At 42.8% G+C, this 25,166-nt stretch overlaps 1 long non-coding RNA gene across 3 annotated transcripts; it reads left to right on the top strand.

Moving 5' to 3' along the window:
• LOC138847661 (uncharacterized) lies at positions 1-23,795 on the top strand. 3 transcript variants are annotated; one of them, XR_016227998.1, is made up of 3 exons: positions 601-642; positions 732-826; positions 22,884-23,795. It is a non-coding gene; the product is annotated as an uncharacterized LOC138847661 (long non-coding RNA). The 3 variants fall into 3 exon arrangements; XR_016227997.1 differs by having other exon boundaries at positions 1-783; XR_016227996.1 differs by having other exon boundaries at positions 1-826.
• Positions 23,796-25,166: the final 1,371 nt, after the last annotated feature.

The raw sequence follows: 25,166 nt of genomic DNA, 5'->3' as shown, positions 1-25,166 counted from the left end.
GATGTAGATGACACTGCTTCATATCATAATCAACCATTCCCCCAGTTTTAAGCACATACTGCCTCCTGCTAGGCTGCTGCTTAGCTTCCCTCAGTCTTTGGCAACTCCGACTGTTAATCCTACAGACTGATGCACCATTTGAGTTGCACTTTAAAAATTATTTATTTGAAAGGCAGAGGGAGAGAGGGAGAGTGAGTGAGCGAGAGAGACAGAGAGATGGAGAGATATGGAGAGATGAAGAGAACTCTCCCATCCACTGGTTCACGCCCCACATGCCCACAACACCTAACACTAGCCCAGCCTGAAACCAGGAATCAGGACCTCAGTCTGGATTTCCCATGTGCGTTTGTGGCAAGGATCCTACTGCCTCCCATGGTGCACATGAGCAGGAAGCTGCCATTGTGGGAGGAGCTGGAACTCAAACCCAGGCACTCTGATATGGGATGTGGTCTCGCAAGTGGTGGCTTACTCGCTGTGTCAAACACTGTCTTCTGGCTCCCAGTTTGGATTCTCTACCTTATCTGCCTTATGTGGCCTCTGGTCAGCTTCCCGCCTGCTGGCACAACATCTGACCAACTGTTTTTCTTATCCTTGCCTTTTAGGAAAACCCTGGGATCCCAAAATCTATGTCTACTGCTGTAGGTTGGTTCTGTGGGATACAGCTTGGCCCTGCACTTGAGCTTAGACAGAAGCACAATGAATAACACACTCTACTATTTTTCTCATCCAAGTATAGAATCTGGCTTCTTGTGCTTTTCCCAGAGCCTCCTTAAGGTTTGGAAGGTAAGAAGGGGCATAGCTTGTTATATGGCACCCAAACTGGCAGGTAAGCACCTTCATCAAACTTTATTCTGTTTCAAAATTTTAATCCTTTTAAAGCCACAAAATGTAATATGAACAAAATTAAATAACCTCAACAGAGGGAAATTCAGCAATGTCTGGCAAAATTACAGATGTTAGTCCAATAATCCCACTTCTAGGAATATAACCCAAAGATACACTAGCAAAAGTAAAAAAAAAAAAATGACATATTCACAAGGCCATTCATTGCAGCACTATGTGTAAAAAAAAAAAAAAAAAAAAAGAAAAAATGGCCACCATTAAGGGACCAGTTGAATAAATTATAGCGTAGCCAAATTGCAGTACTATGGAATGAGATAGATTTCTATCTGATAATTAGGAATAATCTCTTGAATATGTTGTTAAGTGGAAAAAGCAAAGTACAGAAGCTTGTATATAGTGTGCTTCCTTTGTGTACAAAAGTTGGGGAAATACAAATATCCACATAAATGTTTACTTACATTTTCTAAAATGGTACAATGGAATGTCAATTATTTAAATGACTACCTATGGGAGAAGGAGGGAATAGGGTAGAGGGCACAGACAAGAAATTGAGACTTTTAAAAACACACCTTGTCTTATAGCTTTGACTTTGGAATTCTGTCCATTTAAAAGGGGAAAAAAATCCCTAAAAGCAAACTGAATGAAATGACTCGAACTGTATAGCAAATTGGTAGTATAACCACAAAAAGAAAACAAGTATTTCAAGTGACTTTCAAACAGTGTTCTGACTATACATCCCTAATGAAATGTGTCCTCATGAAACAAGGAACTGCAATGAAGTCTTAAACTGTGTTTAGTGGGGTTTGGTTGCAATAGCTGGTATTGTTAGCATGAAACTGTTAGATGTATGTTGTAGAATAATGCAAATACATACTTATGATGGTGACTTCAGGATTCAAGATTTTAAACCTAAAAGTAAAAAGACACAATTATAACATTACAAAGGGAAAAAATCTCTAGGCTTACACTTGCAATATATTCCTACAAAGTTATGATTTATTGATTTATTTTTCTCTTATAAAAATACATATTCCTATCTCTGTCCATTGAGAAGATGTGAAAGCAATGACAACTTAGTCACAATGAATACATAAAAATGTCCATATTGTGGTCTCTAACATCACTCCTACTCCGAGGAACCAATCCTCCTTGGAGAAGTGATTATTTCAAGGTCTGTAACAGGAAATGAACCTGAGACCGTCTGTTTTTCCAAAAAGCCAAGTAGCTATCAAAGAGTGATGGAGTCATGTCAAGAGAACACAGGAGCCAAGGTGAAGGGGAATTCTCACTTGCCATTGGGACAATTAGAGCACAAAAAAAGTACTTGCAATTCATCAGGCAACAAATGTACGAAGTATGTGAGTTCATAATCACATTTTTTTAAAAAAAATGGTCATCTCAGGTACCAAAAGAAGAAAAGATCAATATTGCAAATACTAATAAATAAAGAATTGATCTTATTTTTCCAATATGCACTGTATTTGAGGATAACCAAATAGCTAACGATATTCTTTATTTAACAATTCTAGCTAACAAATGCAGAAGGAATGACAGAACTAGTATATTACCATTTGTAATCCCTAATTAAATAGTAAGATCTAAGCCAAGGTTTCTCAACTCTGGCACTATTGACATTTGGGCCCAGATATTTATTTGGGGCATGATCAAATAAAAGCCACAGAATGTTTTTTCTCCAAAGAAACCTTTTATTTAATGAGTAAAAATTTCATAAACACAACTTTAGAAATATAAATGATTCTTCCCACTATATCTGCCCTTCAACCCCCACTTCTACCCCACCTCGTCCTCCCTTTCCCATTCCTATTCCCATTCTCCATTAAGAATCATTTTCAATTAACTTTATACACAGAAGACCAACTCTGTACTAAGAGTGCAACAATTTGCACACACACACACACACACACACACAAAACCTGAGAACAAGTTTTACAGTTAATTCTCATAATACAACTCATAGAGGACAGAATTCCTCCATGGTGAGTAAGTGAACAGTGACTCCTGTTGTTAATTTAACAATTAACATTCTTATGTATGACATCAGTGATCACCCAAGGCTCTTGACATGAGCTGCCAAGGCTGTGGAAGCCTTTTAAATCCACAGTCTCCATCAGTATTTAGACAAGGCCATAAGCAAAGTGTAAATTATCTCCTCCCTTCAGAGAAAAGTACATACTTCTTTGATGGCCACTTCTTTCCACTGGGGTCTCTCTCACAGAGATCCTTCATGTAGGACATTTTTTTGCCAGTGTCTTGGCTTTCCGTGCCTGAAATGGTTTCATGGGATTTTCAGCCAGACCAGAATGCCTTAAGGGCTGATTCTGAGGTCAGAGTGCTATTTAAAGCAATTGTCATTCTATGAGTCTGCTGTGTGGACTGCTTCCCATGTTGGAACATTCTCTCCTTTGTAATTCTATTATTACCAGACATTTGATCTTATTTATATGATCTGTTTAACACTTAATCTTATCTATATGGTCACTATAACATTTGATATTGTCACATTAACACTTAAGATGGAATTTTTACCACCCAGCTTAATGGGATTTGGGGTCCCATGGCAAGTTTTTAAACTGTACCCTTAGAAGTAAGTCCTTAGGAATGTATGCAGAACTAAGCCATAGTATTTTTAGCAGCATCTCTGGCACCTCCTCACCAGATGTCAATAATCATAGCACTCTCCCATCTCCCAAGTCATGATAATCATAATTGTCTCTAGATATTGTCAAATGTCCTCTGGGGAATAAAATCCCCTCCAGCTAAGAATCATGAGTGGGTAAAAAAGTATTAGGTAAAATGATAGGGAACTTTACAATGGAGGGATCAAGTTGATATTACCTGAACTTATTGATCAATGATGGCATCAGGAAAAGTGGAACAACTACATATAGCCACATATTATGGGCCTCCTGATGTGATGCAACAGGAAATATATAGAGCCACCTATGATGTGCTGATACCCAAAACTAGAAAAAAAACATAAAACCTAAATCTAATGAAGGGTATGGTGAACATAGGAGATAGAAAAACAATCAGCCAAATCCAGAATATAGGCTTTTTATTTATTTGAAAGGCAGAGATACAAATAGGCAGAGAGAGAAAGAGAGGTCTTGCATCCACTGGTTCACTCCCCAGATAGCCGCAATGGCCAGAGCTATGCCGATCGGAAGCCAGGAGCCAGGAGCTTCTTCAGGGTCTCTCCCACGTAGGTGCAGGGGCCCAAGGACTTGGGCCATCCTCTACTGCATTCCCAGGCCATAGCAGAGAGCTGGATTAGAAGTGGAACAGCTGGGATTCAATCTGGTGCCCATATGGGATGCCAGCACTGCAGGTGGCGGCTTTACCCATTACGCCACAGTGCCGGCCCCAAATATGGGATATTTTATAAGGATAAATAACCTGATTACATCAGCAATAAATGGCACTTACAAGGGGATGAGGAATACTACACTTGATCTTAGCCAAAAGGCCAAGAGGTGATGAGGAATAGAAAGAAGGAAAATTTATAGATTTTTTAAAAGATTAATTAGTTCATTCAAGATTTAATTTAATTGAAAGGCACAGTTACAGAAAGAGAGAGAGACAGAGAGAGAGAGAGAGAGAGAATCTTCCAGCTGTTGGTTTACTTCCCAAATAGCTGCAACAGCCAGGGCTGGGCCAGGCTGAAGCCAAAAGCCAAGAGGTTTATCTGGGTCTCCCACGTGAGTGTAGGGACCTAAGCACTTGGGCCATCTTCCACTGCTTTCCCAGGTGCATTATTAGGGAACTGGATTAGAAGTAGAGCAGCCAGGAATCAAACCAGCACCTATAGGGAATGCTGGTGTCACAGGCAATGGCTTTACCTGCTATGCCACAATTCCAACCCATATATATATATATATATATATATATATATATACACCTACAACAACCAATAAGACATAAACCTACACATTCGAGAAAGTGAGACAAAGAGATACAAAGATAAAAGTGATACAAAGAGATACACTTTATAAGCACTATAGGGAAACAAAACTATTCAGTTGTAAAAACAAAGTTCAAGTAACTTACAGGAAGACAGGAAAAATACAGAGACAACAAAAAACAAAGAGATCAAATAAAGATAAGCAACTAAAATAGACTTAAGTCTTAACAATCCATAACAAAAACTGGAAACACTCAAAATGTCCTTTCATAAGCAAATGGTTAAGCAATGTGTGGTAATTCATACCATGGGTTAGTATTCACCAATACAGGGACAATAATTTCGATGAACCTCAAGGGCATTATGCTGAGTGAAATCAAAACCAATCTCAAAAGGTCCCAAACTGTATGATTACATTTACATAACATCTGATGCCTTAAAGAGAGAAAATTACAAAAATGGAAACCATATTAGTGGTTGCCAGGGGTTAAGGGATGAGGGGTGAATGTGATTCTTTTTTTCCTAAGATTTATTTATTTATTTGAAAAGAGAGTTACAGAGAGAGAGAGAGAGAGAAAGAGAGAGAGATATCTTCTATCCACTGATTCACTCCCCAAACGGTCGCAATAGCCAGGGTTGGGCCAGGCTGAAGCCAAGAGCCAAGAGCTTTTTCCAGGTCTCCCATGTGGGTAGCAGGGGCCCAAGCACTTGGACCACCTTCTACTTTTCCTAGGTCATTAGCAGGGAACTAGATCAGAAATAGAGTAGCTGGGACTCAAAACAGTGCCTACGTGGGATGCCAGCATGGTACGCTGTGGCTTTACCTGCTACACCACAATGCTGGCTCCTGGATGTGATTCTAAGGGGGTAGCAAGAGGGAGATCTTTGTGATGAGAAACAATTCTGTATCATGCTTTTGGTGCATGCTACATGCACCTACATGTGATAAAATGTTGTAGAGCTATTGACACATTAACCCAGTGCCAGTTTTCTGTTCTAGAAAATGTAACAATTGAAGGGCCTGGATTGTAGCATAATGGATTAGGCCACAGCCAAGGACACCAGCATCCCATATCAGACACTGGTACAGGTCTTGGTTGCTCCTGTCCCAGTCCAGCTCCCTGCTAATGTACCTGGTATGGCAATGGAAGATAGCCAAGTACTTGTGCCCATACACCCATGGTGGAGACCAGAATGGAGTTCCTGGCTCCTGGCTTTTGCTAGTCCCAGCCCCAGCCATTGATTTCATTTGGGGAGAGAACCAACAGATAGAAGTTCTTTTTCTCTCTGTCTCTCCCTGGCATTCTGCCTTTCAGATAAATAAAATAAATCTTTAAAAAATGTAACAAGTGAGAAAATTTATTTATTTATTTATTTGGAAGAGTTACAGAGAGAGAGAGAGAGAGGTCTTCCATCGATGGTTCATTCCCCTATTGGCCTCAATGGCCGGAGCTGCGCCAATCTGAAGCCAGGAGCCAGGAGCCTCTTCCGGGTCTCCCATGTAGTGCAAGGGCCCAAGGTTGGGATCTCTTCCACTGCTTTCCCAGGCCGCAACAGAGAGCTGGATTGGAAGAGGAGCAGCCGGGACTAGAACTCGCGCCCATACGGAATGCCGGAGCTTCAGGCCAGGATGTTAACCCGCTGCACCATAGTCTGGCCCTGTCTCCCAATATTTTAATACAGATGCATAGAACTGTGTTTTATCCTGTACTTTCAGATTGGATGCTTATCCCAAATTTACTACTACTTCAGGTATGGAAAAGGCCATGGTTTTGAAGGCACTATCTTGCTTTCACCCAGAAAAAAAAAAAATCCTGCAGTTATCAAGGACTTGTTCTTAGAGGGCAATGAAGAATTTTAAGTCACAATTTTCTGCTTCTACCACTTATGTAAAAAGTGCAGGGGTTTGCATTGTGGCACAGCTGATTAAACTGCCACTTGCAATGCCCACATCTCATGTCAGAGCACTACTTCTAGTCCCAACTACTCTGCTCTGATCCAGCACCTGCTAATGCATCTGGGAAAGCAGCAGAAGATGGGCCCCTACCAACCAGGTGGGAGACAAGGATGAAATTCCTGGCTCCTGACTTCAGTCTGGACCAACCCCAGCCATTGAACCCATTTGAAGAGTGAACTGTGGAATGGAAGAGGTCTCTCTCTCTCTCTCTCTCTGCCACTCTTTCAAATAAGTAAATAAATCTTTAAAAAATAAAATAGAAATGCACATAATTTTCACCTTTGCATTTAAATATTTATTTTCATTTTATTTGAAAGGCAGAGAGACAAAGACAGAGATCTTTTATCTTCTGGCTCACTCCTCAAAACCAGCAGCCCAGAATTCAATCTGGGTCTCCCATTTTGGGTGGCAGGAATCAAATCACTTCAGTCCTCATCTGCTGTCTTCCAGGGTGCACATTAGTAGGCACTTCAAGATTGGATTCCCAAGTGACTTTTTTTTAAAAGATGTATTTATTTGAAAGGCAGAGTTACAGAGAGGCAGAAGCAGAGAGAGAGAAAGAGAGAGAGAGAAATGGTGGCCCTTAGAAAACTAAACAGGCAGTAAACTATTGAACACAAGAGGTCACATATACAAAATATGGTGAAGAAGCCAGAGTTATCAACAAGTCTCAACTGGTTAAGTAGCATTTGATACATCAGAAGAAATTGTAAGGGGCCAGCGCTGTGTTGTAATAGGCTAAGCATCCGCCTGTGGTGCCGACATCCTGCATGGGTGCCAGTTCGAGTCCCGACTGCACCTCTTCTGATCCAACTCTCTGCTATGACCTGGAAAAACAGTGGAAGATGGCCCAAGTGCTGGGGCCCCTGCACCCATGTAGGAGACCCGGAAGAAGCTCCTGGCTCCTGGCTTCCAATCAGCCCTGCTCAAGCCATTGCGGCCATCTGGGGAGTAAACTAGCAGGTGGAAAACTTCTCTGTGTGTCTCTCCCTCTCTCTGTCTGTAACTCTGCCTCTCAAATAAATAAATAAAATCTTCAAGAGAAAAAAAAAGAAATTGTAAGAGTTTGTAAGGCAAAGAAGCAAGACATTTAGAGGAGACTGTTGCAGGCAGTTTAAGTAAAATCTCTGAGGTCACAGGAAATTTTGGTGGGTATATTATAAGAAATGACGGGTAGATCAATATGACCATGGAAGGGAAGTAACAGAATAGGAATCTGAAGCTGTAAACTAGATCCAGATCAAAAAGGGCCCTGCTGGGGCCGGCGCTGTGGCGCAGCGGGTTAACACCCTGGCCTGAAGTGCCGGCATCCCAGCTGCTCCACTTCTGATCCAGCTCTCTGCTTTGGTCTGGGAAAGCAGTAGAAGATGGCCCAAGTCCTTGGGCCCCTGCACCCGCGTGGGTGACCCAGAGGAAGCTCCTGGCTCCTGGCTCCTGACTTCGGATCGGCGCAGCTCCGGCCGTTGCAGCCATTTGGGGAGTGAACCAGTGGATAGAAGATCTCTCTCTCTCTCTCTCTCTCTCTCTCTGTGTGTGTGTGTGTGTGTAACTCTGACTTTCAAATAAATAAATAAATCTTTAAAAAAAAAAATAAAATAAAATAAATCTTTAAAAAAGGCTATTCTTGCCATGACAAGGAGCTTAGCAGTTAGGTTGAAGGTATTGGGAGACAACAGGAAAATCTAGTAGTTAAGCTGGCACCGTGGCTCACTAGGCTAATCCTCCACCTTGCGGCGCCAGCACACCAGGTTCTAGTCCCGGTCGGGGCGTTGGATTCTGTCCCGGTTGCCCCTCTTCCAGACCAGCTCTCTGCTGTGGCCAGGGAGTGCAGTGGAGGATGGCCCAAGTGCTTGGGCCCTGCACCCCATGGGAGACCAGGATAAGTACATGGCTCCTGCCATCGGATCAGCGCTGTGCACCGGCCACAGCGCGCCGGCCGCGGCAGCCATTGGAGGGTGAACCAATGGCAAAAGGAAGACCTTTCTCTCTGTCTCTCTCTCTCTCTCTCTCTCTCTCTCACTGTCCACTCTGCCTGTCAAAAATAAAAAAAAAAAAAAAGAAAGAAAATCTAGTAGTGACATGCCCTGTGCACAGATCATGTTGCCTGAAGGCATGGAGAAGGTGGAGGCTATGCAGGTCATTATGATGAGGGCTACTGATGGCAGGATCCTGAGCAATGGTTGTGGACAGAAGGACTGACTCTTAGGTAGAATGGAAGATTGACCAGGTGTGGAGAGTGGTGCAGGACTAGGGATAAATCTCAAATTTCTGCATGGGCGACAGGGGAGAGTGGTGATATTCACAGAGGTGGACAACACAGGCAGAAAGACAGGTAACAGGGCTGGGGAAGGTAGTAGTTTCTGGTTAGTTATTGTTGGCATTGCCCAAGGATCAGCTTATCAATTCTTCCTTGGAAGGAGCAGTCCTGACCAGACAATGACCCTCTCACCCCAATTCTCAGAACCAATGCTCAGACCAGGGCACCCATCTTGACTTCTCACAACTACAGACTGCCCCTGGGGGCTAGTGTTGTAGCACAGTGAGTTAAGCCGCCACTTGCAATGCTAGCTAGCATCGCATATCAGAGCACCAATTTGAGTCCTGGCTGCCCTGCTTCTGATCTAGCTCCCTGCTAATGTGCCTGCACGGAAGCTGATCTTTGCCAAAGCATTTGAGCCCTGCCACTTGCTTGCAAGACACGCCCATCCCGCCTATTATGGGCATTTGAGGAGCGAACCAATGGGTCTCTCTCTCTCTCCCTTTCAAATAAATAAAATAAATACTTAAAAAAAAAGACTACCCCTGGTCACATTTCATCTCTGCCCCCCGAATCAAGAGCAACCTCAACCTATTCAAGAATGTCACCACTGTATCAGGCCAAGAATCAAAGTTCACCCCAAAAGGGCTTTCCATACCTCCCTACCTAACACTAGATTAGAAAGATTCGGATCGATAGCTACTGCTAACTCTAAGAGTATTGGCCTCAAATGGGACATGCTTGACCTCTTAACACTCTATATTTCTAGTGGTTTTATTCCTACAAACTAACATAGTACCTTCAGTGAGAAAGGTATAGGGAGAAGGACCCATAAACAGTGATTTTTCACATGAGCCATGTGTTGTGTATTGAGCCATCCTGCCAGAGGGATCAAGTGGGAACTGGTTTAATGAACTCACATCTTAGGTGAGCTTAGGCAAGGTATTTAACCCAGATCTCAGGGCCTGAAGTTGAGAGCAACAGTAGATTCTGGTACTACTCTGTCTACCATCCTATAGGTTTCTCTGAGTTTTATTTTAAAACACAAAATAATTCAAATTGGACCAAGTTATAAATTGGTCCTGGCTGATTGTCATTATTATTATTGAGTGAGAACAACAGTGGCAGCAGATCAACATTAGCCCAGTTCAAGTCCACATCAGGGAGACCACCCCACACATAGAATTGGAAAGATTTCTAACATCTTCACATTGTCAGGATGCCTTTAGGAATCTCTAAGTGTGCCAGAAAAATTTACTGCCCAGAAACTTGACACAAGGAGAATCCGAAGTCCTGGGAGAATTTTGAGCAGCAGATTCTGGGACTAGAGTCTCTTAGATGAAGATGATGTTATTCCACATGGAGAGGCAGGAAAACAGTAAGGTTTCAGACACAGCACGGTAAGTATCACCAGAGTGTGTGACACAGCTTCCCCTTTCCATGCGATGGGAAGAGGCAGCATGAACAAACTGAACAGAGTGTGGGACGATCCTGACCTATTTTTGTGGAGAAATGAAAGTGGCAGGCCAGTCAGTTTCAGCTCTAGAGGTCAAATAGCAATAGCACTAACAAATGAAGGGAAAATTGTAGGGAATTGGAAACCTAGTCTCAGTGATTCACTAGGGACTCCACCCTAAGAAGTAAAGGGAAAAATCTGTCTGAAAGTGATGAGATATTTGGGGAGTGCCAAGGCAAAGGACAAGCCCCTGTCATTATGGTGTGCCCACCCCCAGCTGAGCTCCACCAAGAGAGCATGGCTCCACTAGAAGCTGTCAAGGCAAATCAAACAAGGAAGATGATTTTCTCAGCAGACAATTAACCTGCAGGAGACAGAGGGGACAGAGCAGCCTGAGGCAACAACATGAAAAAAAGAATCCCGATTCTGCTCAGCCACCTACCCACCATGAAGTGAGATGGACATTTATCACTGAAACCCTTGAAATCCAGTTGAGTACAAGAAAGTTTTCAAGGTCAGGGAGGGTATCCTAAGGACTGAGAAAAATTAATGTGTTTTTTTTTTATTTGAAAGGCAGAGAGACAGAGAGAGAGATATCTTCTATCCTCTGTTTCACTCCCCAAATGCACACAACAGTCAGGGCTGGGCCAATCCTAAGTCAGAATCTCCAACCAGGTTTCCCAAATGGATGCCAGGGACCAGAGAGAGAGATATCTTCTGTCCTCTGTTTCACTCCCCAAATGCACACAACAGTCAGGGCTGGGCCAATCCTAAGTCAGAATCTCCAACCAGGTCTCCCAAATGGATGCCAGGGACCCAAATAATTGAGCCATCATCTGTTGTCTCCCAGGGTCCACATTAGCAGGAAGCTGGATTGGGAGCAGAGGTGGGACTGGAACTCAGGCACTCCAATATATGACATGGGTCTCCCAAGCAGTAACTTAACCCTCTGTGCCACAATACTTGCCCCTGAACATTTTTCCAATTGGCTGATTGAAGTGAGATAGATACAGGACAACATGACGCTGGTGACAAGAGGAAATTGTCAGAGCTTTTGCTTGAAGAACTAATATTGGGGGATATGTAGAAGGAGGTCAGAGAACATGTAGGAAACATTTGAGGATAGGATCAATCAGAAAGCAATGGTGAATGGAGACAGAGGTTCTCATGAGAACCAATGGGAAGCCATTTTGCTAGTCATTCAGAAGGGCACTTCATTCAATTAGGATGAAACTCCTGGCCTCCCCAATCCCAGGAAAGGCAATAGTCACATAACAACAATGTCAACAACAACAACAATAAATAATATTTAAGATTTTATCATTTAGCCTATTATGTGAAATATGGAAAGATTGTATTATATGACTTCCCAATTATTATAATCAAAAGAACTAGAAAGTCCGGGCCAGCGCCATGGCTCTCTAGGCTAACCCTCTGCCTGTGGCGCTGGCACACTGGGTTCTAGTCCTGGTCGGGGCGCTGGATTCTGTCCCGGTTGCCCCTCTTCCAGGCCAGCTCTCTGCTGTGGCCCGGGAGTGCAGTGGAGGATGGCCCAAGTGCTTGGGCCCTGCACCCCATGGGAGACCAGGAGAAGCACCTGGCTCCTGCCTTCGGATCAGCGCGGTGCGCTGGCCACAGCACGCCGGCCGTGGCGGCCATTGGAGGGTGAACCAACGTCAAAAAGGAAGACCTTTCTCTCTGTCTCTCTCTCACACACTATCCACTCTGCCTGTCAAAAAAAAAAAGAAACTATAAAGTCAAAACAAAATGTTTTATGCAAATTGCTTTATAGAAACCAGTAGAAAGCAAACTTTTGGTGGTTGTGATGATTAATTTCATGGTGTCAGCTTGATTGGATTAGCCCATTAAGTCCCAAGTTTTTAATTCTGCAGGTATTTCAATGGCATAATATTTATTTCAAAGACATGTATTTATTTGAAAGTCATAGTTACAGAAAAAGGGGAGAGAGAGAGAGAGAGAGAGAGAGAGAGAGAGAGAGAGAGAGAATGAATGAATCTTCCACCTGCTGATTTACTCCCTAGATGGCCACAACAGCCACGGCTGGGCCAGGCTATAGCCAGGAGCCAAGAGCTTCTTCTAGGTCTCCCTCCAGGTGGCAGTGATCCAAACACCTGGGCCATCTTCCACTGCTTTCCAAGACACATTAGCAGGGATTTGGATCAGGAATGGAGAAGCCAGGACTTGAACTGGTACCTTTATGGGATGCCGGAGTTGCATACAACAACTTTACCATCTCCACCACAGTGCTGGCCCCCATAATGTTTGTTTCAAAGTTACCATAAGTGAGATATTTATTGCTCAATGTAAGTCATTTAAAAAAAAAACATTTATTTTTTATTTGTTTGAAAGGCAGAGTTACAGAGAGAGGAGGAGAGAGATAGAGGAAGAGAGATCTTCCATTCACTGGTTCACTCCCCAAATGGCCACAATGGCCAGAGCTGGGCCAGGCTGAAGCCAGGAGCCAGGAGCTTCTTCTGGGTCTCCTACATGGGTACAGGGGCCCAAGCACCTGAGCAATCTTCTGCTGCCTTCCCAGGAGCATTAAGAGGGAGCTGGATCACAAGTGGAGCAGCCAGATCTCAAACCAACATCCTTATGGGATACCAGTATCACAGGCAGAGGCCTAAGCTGCTACACCACAACACTAGCCCTCAGTATAAGACTTTATAGGTATCCTGTGTATGGGACCATGAGACATAATTGGTTTAGTAGTACCTAGAAACCTGAAGAAGTGCTGTTTGTATCTGGGAGAGTATTTTCAGAAGAGATCAGCAAGAACAGAAATGGGAAAGGTGAGTGTATCTGTATCCCTGGAGCTGATGTACAGTCCACGGATATCAGCATGGGTATCAGGCTCTCTGGCCTTTGAACCAGTGGTCCCTGGGTTTCTCAGGCCTTCAGCCTTTGGCTGACAGTCAACCCATTGGCTTCGCTTGGTTTAGAGGCCTTTCTGACTGGTACCCAGCCATGAGGCTGGTATCCCAACCTCCCCAGCTTCTAGACAGCTTGTCATGGGATTTCTCAGTCTCCATAATCATGGGGGCCAATTTCCCTAAGTAATCACCTCTCATATTTCTACCCACATATATCCTATTTTTTTTTTTTTTGGACAGGCAGAGTGGACAGTGAGAGAGAGAGACAGAGAGAAAGGTCTTCCTTTGCCCTTGGTTCACCCTCCAATGGCCGCCGCAGCCGGCGCGCTGCGGCCGGCGCACCGCGCCGATCCGGTGGCAGGAGCCAGGAGCCAGGTGCTTTTTCCTGGTCTCCCATGGGGTGCAGGGCCCAAGCACCTGGGCCATCCTCCACTGCACTCCCGGGCCACAGCAGAGGGATGGCCTGGAAGAGGGGCAACCGGGACAGAATCCAGCGCCCCGACCGGGACTAGAACCCGGTGTGCCGGCGCCGCTAGGCAGAGGATTAGCCTAGTGAGCCACGGCGCCGGCCCACATATATCCTATTGTTTCTGTGTCACTGCAGACCCTTGGCTAATACAGCAGGGAACCTGCTTGGGGATGGCAAATCCCTGAAGCAAACTGATGGCAGCACGTTTCTCAGAAAGGAATAGGCAGAAACTGAGGATGATCTTGTTAACTGTTTTAAAAGTTACAACGTACATTTACCATATGTTCCCGTAATCTCACTCTTATTGTCTTTACTCAAGAGAAATGAAAATATATAAGGGAACTTCAAAAAGTTCATGAAAAATGTACATTCATCCAAAAACCTATATATGAATATTTATAGAGGCTCAAAGTATCCTTCATGGGTCCATGGATAGACTAACTTTGGCATGTCCACAGAAGGACATGCTGTCATCTCTTGGAATTCACAAGGGATTGGTTCCTGGACCTCCAAGAATACCGAAATTTGTAGATGCTCCAGTCCCTTATATAAAACGGCCTAGTATTTGCATAGAACCATGCATACCCTCCCATATGCCTTAAATCATCTCTAGACTTATTTGAATACTTAATATAATGTAAATGCTATGTAAATAGTTACATTATATTGTTTAGGGAATAACAAGAAAAAAGTCTGTACACATTCAGTACAGATGCAAATTTTTTTCCAAATAGTTTTAATGTGTAGTTGTTTGTTGCAATCTGCAGATGCAGAACCTGTGACTAAGGAGGGAAGGCTGAATTATTCAGTGAATAGATGGGAATCAACCTACTGATACACCTGATAACATAGATGGATCTCAAAATGCATTACGCAGAGTAACAGTAGCCAGAGTCAGAAGCCTACGTACTGTGTGATTACATCTATATTCTGGAGAAGGACAAACTTTGGGAATAGAAAATAGCTCAATGGTTGCCAACATCTGGGGGAGAGAGGTTGACTACTACTAGGTGCAAGAGATCCCTTAGATTGTGTTACTCATTGCACAACTGTACATATTTGTAAAAACTCATAAAACTTTACTTTGTAAAATAGTGAAGTTTACCATATGTAAAGTATATCGTAATAAATCTCATTTTAAAAATTGAGTTTAAAAACTTTTTCAAAGGCTTATTTTACTTATATGAAAGAGTTACAGTGAGGGGAGAGGGAGAGATAGAGAGATACAGATAGATAGAGAGAGAGAGAGAGAGAGAGAGAGAGATCTTCCATCTGCTGGTTCACTCCCAAATGGCTGCAATGGCCTGGGTTGGGCCAGGCCGAAGTCAAGAGCCATGAGCTTCTTCCGGGTCTCCCACATAGGTGCAGGGGCCCAAGTACTTGGGCCATCTTCCACTGCCTTTGCAGGTGCATTAGCAAGAAGCTGGATCTGAAGTGGAACAACCAGGTCTTGAACCAGCTAGTGCTGCAGGTGGTGGTTTAACCCATTATACCACAAGCCAGTTCCCAAAAATATTTTCAAATGTGTTTACCTAAAGAGTAATACATAGGAGGGCCAGTGTTGTGGTGTAGCAGGTAAAGCCGCCGCCTGCCATGCTGGCATATCATATGGGTGCTGGTTCGAGTCCTGGCTGCCCCACTTCCCATTCAGTTCTCTGCTATGGTCTGGGAAAGCAGTGGAAGATGGCTCAAGTCCTTGGGCCCCTGCACTCATGTGGGAGACCCGGAAGAAGCTCCTGGCTCCTGGCTTCAGATCAGTGCAGCTCCAGCCATTGTGGCCATCTGGGGAGAGAACCAGCAGATAAAAGACCTCTCTCTCTCTCTCTCTCTCTCTCTCTCTCTCTCCCTCTCCCTCTCCCTCTCCCTCTCTCTAATTCTGCCTTTCAAATAAGTAAATAAATCTTAAAATAATACATTGGGGCCAGCGTTGTGGTACAGCAGGTTAAGCCTCTGCCTGTGACACAAGATCCAATATGGGCTCCAGTTCGAGTCCCAGCTGCTCCATTTCTGGTCCAGCTCCCTGCTAAGGTGCCTGGGAAAGCAGCAGAGGATGGCCCAAGTGCTTGGACCCCTGCATACATGTGGGAGAACTGGAAGAAAGTCCTGGCTCTTGGCTTTGGCCTGGCCCAGCCCCCTGGCCATTGCAGCCATTTAGGGAGTGAACCAGCAGATGGAAAACCTCTCTCTCTCTCTCTCTCTCTCCCCCCTACTCTCTACATAACTGTGCCTTTCAAATAAAAATATCTTAAGAAAAAAAGAGGAATATATTGGGAGATTAAAAAAAAAACTAATGTGGTTGATTCTAGTTTGGACTTATTTTCAGATCAAGCACAGGGCCCCAAACCACAAAAACCACATGATTTCACCTATTATTTCTGGAAAGAGCCCAGTATTTCCACCTTTCAGGGAAAATGGATGTGTCCTGAGACACTGTGTTGAACAATAAATCTTGCCTGGCTGTTACTGTAGTTTAAACACGGGATGCTGTACAGAGGGGGAAATGAAGTTGTTTTGGTTCTGAGCCAAGAATGTCTGGAGATATCTGACCATTCCACCATCACAAATTTCAGACTAAGAATACAGGAATAAAGGATCCCAACACATAATTATTTCTCCTGGCCACACTGAGATCATAGGGGAAAATATAGAAGGGAACAAATACCTGTACTTTCCTACTAAATTCTGGGTAGAGATATAGTTTGTTAAAAAAAAAAAAAAAACTCCACGTGTGCAGGCATTGTTTATAACATGGGAAAATTTACAAGAGTACCTGAAATTCCACAAACAGCACCCAAGATGGAATTGAGCTTAAAGCAGACACATCTTGGGAATCTCAAGGATTTCTTTGCTTCTTCTTTTTCCTAACCCAACAGAGGCATCAATCTTCATAATAGGGTGTGGAGAAAGAAAAAGCTGCAATTAATTTTTATCGAGGATGCCGATGGATGGTAAAATCCATCAGAGGAGTAACATATTCATACTTCAGCACAAATTGGTTTAAGGACTACGACTACCTCAAACTCCAACAGAAACATTGCTATTGATGTCATAGAAGAAGTGAGTATGATAGACCAAAAATTGTTGGTCTGGAAGTAGATCTATTGCCAAAATTCATCCACAAACGTCCCCGCCTGATTGATTCAGAAACCAAATGGAACCTGGTAAAGGACTATGCTCTATTATTTCAATTTCAATTTGAGGTTTCAATTTGTCCATAAAACCCTTGGCATTGCTAATAGCCTAAGACCATTAATTGAGTGGAGAAATTCTTGGAGAAGCCTCCAAATCCTCTATGGGAAATAGCTATATCAATATCAATTGGCGTCTGTCTCTTTTTTATTATTATCCACCAAATAATCTCCAGAGAGAACCACCAACTGCAGGATAAATGCAATTATTCTTTGAGGATAACCCCCTTTGCACAAAGGAAAAGTGGACCGAGAGTCCAGAGACATGGAATCTAAATAAGCTACCTTGGGAAATGGAATTGGCCTTTGGGCTTCCAAAAGAGCAGTCCATTTCGAGGATGTCTCAATACCGTGGTAACAAAGTCATCCTATTTCTTTCTGACAGTCAGTAGGTTGTTGGACCAGTGAGGCATTTGGCACTGGATAAACTTTATTTGGCACTACCTCTGTCCTACTTCCTGATAGAGTCCGTTTGATAAAACATTCAGGTGCGCAGACTCTGTAGCCACTGCTGCCAGCGTTCATGTCCTACCTCTACCTTCTCCTAGCTGTGACATCTTTGGCAGATTAGTTAACATCTGTGTGCTTCAATTGCTTCATCTGTAAAAACAGCCACAGTTAATAACCATGGCCCCATTTTAGCGTTGTTGAGAGTGGTATCTTAAAGTAAGTAAATGCACTTAGAACAAGCAAGAACATGTGTATTATCTATTAATATTACTACTTCCAAAACTATAAAAGTGAGCAGAGAAATTAAACTTGGGAACATTGGATGCCTCAGTCAAAGAATGCAGTAAGACTCAAAACCAGAGACCTGAGCTGTGTCTTCTCTGTACTTTTGTTTCTGGCCATTACAGCTTTGAGAAGCCCCAGTATTACCGAAGCATCTCACACATGCACTCCTTTCTAATGAACAGGTCCCAGCATTTCCCTTTACATTTCTGGAAAACGTTGCCATAGCTAATCAAAGTCAGTATGGGGATCTGTTAGTCTCCTAGAGCCGCCAGAACAAATGATCACAAACTAAGTGGCTTTAAAAAACAGAAACTGGAGGCTGGCACTGTGGTGTAGAAGGTTAAGCCTCTGCCTACTGTGCAGACATCCCATATGGGCGTTGGTTCGGGTCCCGGCTGCTCTACTTTCATTCCAGCTCCCTACTAATGGCCTCAGAAAGCAGTGGAAGATGGCCCAAGTGTTTGGGCCCCTGCATCCATGTGGGCGATTCAGAAGTAACTCGTGGCTCCTGGCTTCAGATCAGCCCAGCTCTGGCCATGGTGGCCATTTGTGGAGTGAACCAGCAGATGGAAGACCTCTCTCTCTCTCTCTCTCTCTCTCTCTTTCTCTCTCTGTAAATTTGCCTCTCATTTAAATAAATGAATATTTTTTTTTATCTTTTATTTAATGAATATAAATTTCCAAAGTACGTCTCATGGGTTACAATGGCTTTCCCCCCCATACCGTCCCTCCCACCCACCACCCTCCCCTTTCCCACTCCCTCTCCCCTTCCATTCACATCAAGATTCATTTTCGATTATCTTAGTATACAGAAGATCAGCTTAGTATACCTTAAGTAAGGATTTCAACAGTTTGTTCCCACACAGAAACATAAAGTGAAAAATAATAGATGATTTTTTTTTTAAATGATGATGAAATCAGATCAGACCTATTGTCATGTTTAATCCCAGTGAGAGTCAAGTTGGGAATTGATAGTTTCTTTTTTTTTTTTTTTTAACAGAAGATCAGTTTAGTGTACATTAAGTAAAGATTTCAACAGTTTGCACCCCCATAGAAACACAAAGTGAAATATACTGTTTGAGTACTCGTTATAGCATTAAGCCTCAGTGTACAGCACAAATGAATCTTTTTTAAAAAACAGAAATTTATTTTCTTACAGTTCTGGAGGCTAGATGTTTGAAATCATCCATACTCTCTGTGAATGCCCTGGAGGAGAATTTGTTCAATGCCTTTCTCTTAGCTTCTGGTGTTGCAGATATACCACTTTAATCTCTTTTTCCACTGTCACATGGTGTCCTCCCTAGTGTCTGTCTCCAGATCCCTCCTCTCCTTTCCTCTCTTCTCCTCTCCTCTCCTCTCCTTATAAAGACACCAGTCATATCGCATTAAGGGTCCACTCTAATGACCTTGTTTTAACTGCAAAAACTCTATTTACCAATAAGGTTATATTAAGAAATACTGGAGATCAGGAGTCCAGTCCATTTGAGGAAAGCACAATTCAACTCGTAAAAGGATCCAAGACAATAGACATTTTACTGTACTTGAAACCATTGATGCTGTCACACATTGGATGGTGGAGAGAAATGAACAGTGAAGGAATGTCTGGTTTTTACTTGCCTAGAATGCTTCCTGTGATGGTTCCAAACCAGCCTCCTGAAGAGTTGTTTCCAAGTGGCCCGTGGTTGGGGGGATAAATTTAAGTAAATTTTGTAAACACTGCTCAGGATTGGCTTTTCCTGATAGTAGCCCACAACTACTTTTCTTTCGGTTAATTAAGTTCCAACTATCAAAGACAATATACCCACAGCAAGAGATCACCCAATTAAGACATTTTGCTGCTAAATCAGAGGAAAGATACTTTCAACTCAGAAATTACCCAGTGAATAGCACACCTCACAAAAATGTCTGAGCAGTGACACATATCTCATATCACCAGTCCTGTAGACATTGTAGATAGAATGAGACAGGTATAAAGGTTTCACTGTCTAAGACTGTGATGCCTTAGGGTCTAACTGGCTAAAAACCCTTTAGTTTGATGAGCCCAAGGATGCAAAAAACATACATATTAGGCTTGACTGACAACTAGGTGGAGCTATTAATACATGGGGGGGGGGTCCAAAAGTGGGAATAGGAACAAAACACAATTTAGCAAAGAATTACAACTTTGTTCAGGAGGAGTTTACACTTTAAATCAATTAGTTACTTTTTTAAAGATTTATTTATTTACTTGAAAGTCAGAATTAGAGAGAGGAGAGGCAGACAGAGAGAGGTCTTCCATCCGCTGGTTCACTTCCCAGTTAGCCACAATGGCCGGAGCTATGCCGATCCAAAGCCAAGATCCAGAAGCTTCTTCCAGGTCTCCCACGCAGGTACAGGGGCCCAAGGACTTGAACCATCTTCCACTGCTTTCCCAGGCCATAACAGAGAGCTAGATTGGAAGTGGAGCAGCCGGGTCTCGAACCAGCGCCCATATGGGATGCCAGTGCTTCAGGCCAGGACGTTAACCCACTGTGCCACAGCACCAGCCCCATAAGTCAATTAGTTATAATATGATAAAGTCCAGGCCAAGAAAATACTTGGGCCAAAAAGAATGTACAAAAATGATTGAGAATTAGCTATGGTACATTGCCATATCTTGAGTAAGGATTGAGGGATGATGGACTGCTTCTCTGTAATGTGGAAACTGATACTGGGTATATGCAGGTGGGATAAGATCAATCAACCCTGGTTTGTCCATGCATTGCATTTTTTGCTAAAGATCTGTTTGTTTATTTGAAAGGCAGAGTTACAGAGAAAGATGGAGAGAGAGAGAGAGAGAGAGAGAGAGAGAGAGAGAAAGGCAGAGAGATAAAGAGATATCTTCCATCTACTGACTCACTCCTAAAATGGCCCCAACAGCCAGATCTGGGCCAGGCTGAAGCCAAGAGCCTGGTACTCTATCCAGCCCTCCCAGGTGGGTGCAGGGGCCCAAGCACTTAGGAAATCCTCCACTACTTTCCCAGGCGCATTAGCAGGGAACTGGATCAGAAGTAGAGCAGCCTTGGCCGGCGCCGTGGCTCAATAGGCTAATCCTCCGCCTGCGGCGCTGGCACCCTGGGTTCTAGTCCCGGTCGGGGCGCCGGATTCTGTCCTGGTTGCTGCTCTTCTAGTTCAGCTCTCTGCTGTGGCCCGAGAGTACAGTGGAGGATGGCCCAAGTGCTTGGGCCCTGCACCCCATGGGAGACCAGGAGAAGCACCTGGCTCCTGCCATCGGATCAGCGCGATGCACCGGCCACAGCAGAGGGTGAACCAACGGTAAAGGAAGACCTTTCTCTCTCTCTCTCTGCCTCTCTCTCTCTCACTGTCCACTCTGCCTGTCAAAGAAGAAGAAGAAGTAGTAGTAGTAGTAGTAGTAGTAGTAGTGGAGCAGCCTGGACTCAAACTTGCACTCATATGGGATGCCAGAACTGCAGGCACTGACTTAACCTGAGAAGCTCTCAATTCTTTCCCCAGGGGTCAAAACCAGATGCCAGGCTGTAGTGGCCATAAAAATACACCAGTAAGATTTCCTGCTGTAAGAAAGATAGCTAACCAGTAACCCTAGCTGTCAACTGACTTGAGCCAGCACCATGCTCCCCCAGGTCGACCAACAGCCACTGACTATGGTGCGAGTTCTAGTGCTGGTCCATTCTTGTGGCACACAAGCTTCCTGTAGCCCATTTTCTTGGTTCGAACTTTCTTTGAGCTGTGAAGCAGAATGGGACTCTTTTTTTAAGATTTTATTTATTTTATTTGAGAGGTGGAGTTACAGACAGTGAGAGGGAGAGACAGAAAGAAAGGTCTTCCTTCTGTTGGTTCACTCCCCAAATGGCTGCAATGGCCAGGGCTGGGCCAGGCTGAAGCCAGGAGCCAGGAGCTTCTTCCAGGTCTCCCACTCAGGTGCAGGGACCCAAGAACTTGGGCCATCTTCTACTGCTTTCCCAGGCCGTAGCAGAGAGCTGCATTGGAAGTTGAACAGCCAGGACTAGAACCGCCACCCATATGGGATGTCGGCACTGCAGGTGACAGCTTTACCTGCTATGCCACAGCACCGGCCAGAATGGGACTCTTTCTATCCAATCCTACTTGCTTCCACTTCTCCCTTCACAGATGGCAGACATGGATTATTGTCTGAAGTTTCTGTACCCCCATGCTCATTGCAGCTCAATTCACAATAGCAAAGTGATAGAATCAATCTTGATGTCCATCAGTGGGTGACTGGATAAAAAAAATGTGACATATACACAATGGAATATTAGTCAGCCATAAAAAGTCTTGACATTTGCAACAAAATGGATGGGATTGGAGATCCTTATGCTAAGTGAAATAAACTAGATGCAGGAAGACAAATACCACATGTTTTCTCTCATTTATGGACGTTAATATATGTGTGAGTGCCATATTCATTGGTATATAAATATGTATAAATTCTTGGCTGAATTATGTCCCTTACATAATAATATGTTTTATTTCCTCATTTTATGATCTTTGTAATGAATCCTACAGTATATGATATTAATGTATCCACCTCTTCTTTCAAAAAATATGTGTGTATAATATTTATATATGCAGCAAATAAAAGAAAATGTTAAAACTTTGTGTGCTCATTGAAACCTTGTTTATACTTCGTGTACTCTCCGAAATATTTTAAAATAAAAGACAAAAAGTGATCCCCAAACACACAAAATAAATGAACACGTAGAAAAATTGGTAAAATCTGAACAGGATCTATAGTCTATTTCATTCTATTGTGACGATCAGTTCCCTGATTTGGCCAAGGTAACTATAGTTATATAAGATATCACCAATAGGGCAAGATAGATGTGAGTACACAGGACCTCTCGGTACTATTTTTGCAACTTCTTGTGAGTCAGTCATTTCAAAAGTTAAAGAGCTTTAGAGCAGAGTTCAAATCTCAGAGGCATATTAGCATAAGGAAAAGTGGTGGCTGGAAATGGTGATCTGTGTAGCTGTGATTTGTTACAGAACAACAGTTACTAAAATATGGAGGAATTGCTGTAATCCCACGTCTTTATGCAAGGCAACAACCAAGTATATTTGTGGTCCAAAGCAGGGAAGATAATCTGCAAGAAACTGAAACTTTGTGCTTTGTTATTTGTAATTTGTTATTTGTTATTCAACAGGAGTGATTTTCACAGGCCAAGAAAGAAATATCCATGTCAAACTTTGCAGCTCAGAAGCAATTTGGAGGAAACCCCCACGGACCGTAGTGGGTCACTCCTTGAGGAAATGTTGCATCACCAGCCATCTTGATGGTGCAGAGGACAATGCGGTGTGGGAAAATGTGGACAATTCCAATTCTGAGCTGGAAAATCAAGTTCCGTATGTGAAGAAATTTTAGAAATACTTTCGGCAATTTACATTGCTTATCTTTTTTATCAGTTCATAACAGTGGTATATGAAGATAAAATGTCTATATGAGGGCAATTCAAAAAGTTTGTGAAAGAAATCCATGCTATCTTTTTAAAAGTTTCAGTAAAGATAATAGCACATATTTATGGGCTACACTGTGTCACTTCAATACATGTATAAAATGTGTACTGATCAAATCAGAGTAATCAACATTTCCCCTTCTATTTGTTCATAAAATATGCACGAGGTTATTGTGAACTACAGTCATTCCACTAGGCTAGTAGCACTGGAAACTTATCCCTTCAATTTAACTCTGATTTGTTACCTGATATCCAAACTCCCTCTATCCGCTTTCACCACTCCCAGACACTAGTAATCACCCATGTTCAGACTGAGATTTTTTTCTGTTTTTTTTTTTCAACTTCCACATATAAAAAAAAGGAAGACCTGCAGTATTTGTCTTTCTGTGGCTTTATTTCGCTTAACGTAATATCCTCCAGTTCCCTCCATTCTGCTGCAAATAACACGATTTCATCCTTTTACAGCTAACATTCTGCTCTGTGTAGATATGCCAGATTTTCCTTTTCTATTCATCTGATGATGGACATCTTGGTTGATTCCATATCTTGGCTATTGTGAATAACTGCTGCAATAAACGTGATGGAACAGGTATCTGTTTGAAACAATGAGCTCATGTCTTTGAGATATATACCCAGTAGTGGGATGGCTGGGTCATATGACAGTTCTATGTCTAGTTTTTTTAAAAGAAATATCCATTCTCCAGATTCCTCTATTTTGTTGCAAATGACTGGATTTCTTTGTTTTTTACTGCTGTATAGTATTCTATAGAGTACGTGTGCAAACTGTTGAAAGCTTTACTTAATATATACTAAATTGATCTTCTGTATATAAAGATAATTGAAAATGAATCTTGACGTGAATGGAAAAGGAGAGGGGGCGGGAGAGGGAAGGGTTGTGGGTGGGAGGGAAGTTATGGGGAGGAAAAAACCATTGTAATCCATAAGCTGTACTTTGGAAATTTATAATCATTAAATAAAAGTTAAAAAATAATAAAAAAAATCCATTCTGTTTTCCATCGTGGCTGCACTAATTTACATTCCTACCAATATCATATGAGACTCCCCCTTTCTCTATATCCTTGCCGACATTTGTTACTCTGTCTTTTTGATAATTCTAATAGGGGTGAAGTGATATCTCACCATGTTTTTGATTTGCATTTCCCTGATGGCTAGCGACACCAAGCATTTTTTCTTGTATTTATTGGCCATTTGAATGTCTTCTTTTGAGAAATGTCTATGCAGTTCCTTTGCCTATTTATTAACTGAATTGGTTGTTTTATTGTTGTTGAATTTCTTGAGTTCTTGATATAGTTTGGAAATTAATCCTTTGTCAGATGAGTGTTTGTAAATGTATCTTCCCATTCTGTAGAAAGTCTATTCAGTCTTTGCCTTTGCTGTGCAGAACCTTCTGAGTTTGATATAATCCCATCTGTTTAGTTTTATTTTCCTTGCCTTTGTTTTGGGGGTCTTATTCAAAGTCATTGCCTACATCACCAGCTCTCTGCTATGGCCAGGGAATGCAGTGGAGGATGGCCCAAGTCCTTGGGCCCTGCACCCCATGGGAGACCAGGAGAAGTACCTGGCTCCTGCCATCGGATCAGCGCGGTGCGCCGGCCGCGGCGGCCATTGGAGGGTGAACCAACAGCAAAAGGAAGACCTTTCTCTCTGTCTCTCTCTCTGTCTCTCTCTCACTGTCCACTCTGCCTGTCCAAAAAAAAAAAAAAAAGTCATTGCCTACATCAATGTTGTGAGGTATTTCTGCTGTTTTATTCTAGCAAATTCATAGTTTGAGGTCTTACATTCATTTACCTGAAGTTGATTTTTTTAATTTACTTATTTATTTGAAAGTCAGAGTTACAGAGAGAGAGAGAGAGACAGAAACAGAGAGTCGGTCTTCCATCTGCTGGTTCACTGCCCAAATGGCTGCAATGGCCAGAGCTGCACTGATCCGAAGCCAGGAGTCAGGAGTTCCCT

Source organism: Oryctolagus cuniculus, chromosome X (genome assembly GCF_051225735.1).
Source record: "Oryctolagus cuniculus isolate XC-2025 breed Fujian yellow rabbit chromosome X, ASM5122573v1, whole genome shotgun sequence".
NCBI classification, from domain to species: domain Eukaryota; kingdom Metazoa; phylum Chordata; class Mammalia; order Lagomorpha; family Leporidae; genus Oryctolagus; species Oryctolagus cuniculus.
Note: the sequence above shows the minus strand (reverse complement) of the source record. Positions and strands in the feature narration are given on the sequence as shown.